The 2102-nt window shown below is 40.1% G+C and overlaps 1 pseudogene; it reads right to left on the reverse strand.

Moving 5' to 3' along the window:
• LOC109823459 overlaps positions 1 to 360 on the reverse strand; it is an 11288-nt pseudogene extending 10928 nt beyond the window's left edge.

The raw sequence follows: 2102 nt of genomic DNA on the forward strand, positions 1-2102 counted from the left end.
GGCAGCAGCCAATGCAGCGACGGAGGAAGGGGATAAAACCTCATCCACATTCTCACCCTCATCATCGTCGGTGGGGTCAGGGAGGGATACATGGTAGAGAGAGGAGTTGCTTCTTTTTCTTCTAGGGTTTCTAAGAGAGGTGGGGTTTCTGGGTCTTGGAAGAAAAGAAGGGAGGAGATTCTGGTTTGGTGCAGGGCTAGGGTTTGTGCTGTGGAAAAGAGAGAGAGAGAGCATCATTTCTGGGTAAATTAATAACTAAAGCTTTGATAATTGAAGGATAACAAGGATTTATCTTGGAGCGTGCATTTCTTACTTGAATGATTGGGTTTGCGGTAGCTGATGTGGGAGCAGGGCTACCGGGTTAGCCACCAGGGAACCACAAACTCAATCTAGCTTGGAGACAAATTTTTGAAACCGACCACTTCTCAAATTTATTGGGTAAAATCGATCGCACGAGGAAAAAAATAGGCAAAGCCAGCCCTTTTTAGCGAACTGCACGGGACTACTACCCTTTTTAGCGAACTGCACGGGACTAGTAGTCCCGTGCAGTTCGCTTAACTCCCGTGACAACCCCCTAAAGCTTATTCACTTCTGCGTGACCGATCCCCCCCCCCCCAAAAAAAAAAAAAAACCCGAACCTACCTCGCCTTACCCGCTTGCCGCCTCTAGCCCGCTCGAGCCTGCCGACCCCACATCCTCTAAACTCCGATCAAGGTGTGATTTTTTTTAATTTTGCTGTTAATTTTTGACGAGGGATATGAAAAATGTTTTGGCTGTTAATTTTGCTAGAATTGTGTAGGATTAGTTTTTATTTTGTGCAATAGGATGAATAATGTGATTTGGGAGTTAGGGTTTAGCAATTATTTACATATGATGAATAATGATTAGGGTTTAGGCATTATTTGGGATTGATTAGGGTATTAAATTTGATGAATAATATTTTCAGTTATAATAGATTTTTTGCGTATGATGGACTGTTGATTTTCAGTTTCGATGGCGAACTCCATACCCATTATTTGTTTCTTCAATGGGAGCCTCGGCGTCGGAGTGAATAATTTGCCTATGTATGATGGAGGTTCTAGGAAAATATTCATGCTATATAAGTCGTGTAATTTTGATGGAATGACTAAGGAAATACACAGAGTTACTAAAATTAAGAAAGAAGAATATACAATTAGGGTGTTCTTCAACTGTCCGATAAATGATAGTAGAACTATTGTCGTGGAGATCATCGACGATGAGGAATTGAATGACATGAAATAATTAGTCGAGAAGCAAGTGTCAATTGAGTTATTTATTGAGAAGTATATGATTCAGGAATTTGCCCAAGTTTCACGACCTCAAGGAGAGTTTTCTCGGATACTTGACTTAGACAATGAGTCGAGTGGTTTTATGACATCTCCAAGTTAAGAGCTGTGGTTTCAACCACAACATTTAAGTGGGAATTCTATCGGTGTGACGTCAACTAATATATTTAACGACGCTTCGGGTCATGTTACGGGTTACCCACCAGTCAGAGCAATTGTAGAAGATGAAGCAAATGATGATTCAGATCATATTGAAGAAGATGACGTGCAAATTGATAGCATGCATGTAGCAGCTGGAATCGATGATGACACCCGTTGGATGGAGCAATTTAATGTTAACATGATTATATGAAAGCTGAAGATCCGTTGCCCGACGAGTTTCATAATGAGGATTGGATAAATACTTCTCAAGTTGGATTTATTGATGTTGGTTCAAATTTTCAACGGCTTGAGGACTTTACTTTTAAAAAAGGGGATCTATTCGAGAGCAAGGAGACACTGATCTTTGCAATCCGAGAATGGTCCATCAAGAATCGGGTCAAATTCAAGCCGGTAAAAACTAATGCAACAAACTACAATGTGAAATGTTACTTTAACGAGAATATTGAAGTAGAGAATGCAAATGAGCAAGATGAGAGAAATAGAAAATATCCTTGGTTGCTAAATGTCGTCGTGAGAAAATCATCAAATGGACAATTTGTAATATCTAGATATTGCGGACTGCATACATGTTGCAACCCGTCGGTGGATGTCGATGATTATTCTGCATCTTCTTCTTATATATGTAAGCTAATT

Source organism: Asparagus officinalis, chromosome 9 (assembly GCF_001876935.1).
Source record: "Asparagus officinalis chromosome 9, Aspof.V1, whole genome shotgun sequence".
In the NCBI taxonomy this organism is placed as follows: domain Eukaryota; kingdom Viridiplantae; phylum Streptophyta; class Magnoliopsida; order Asparagales; family Asparagaceae; genus Asparagus; species Asparagus officinalis.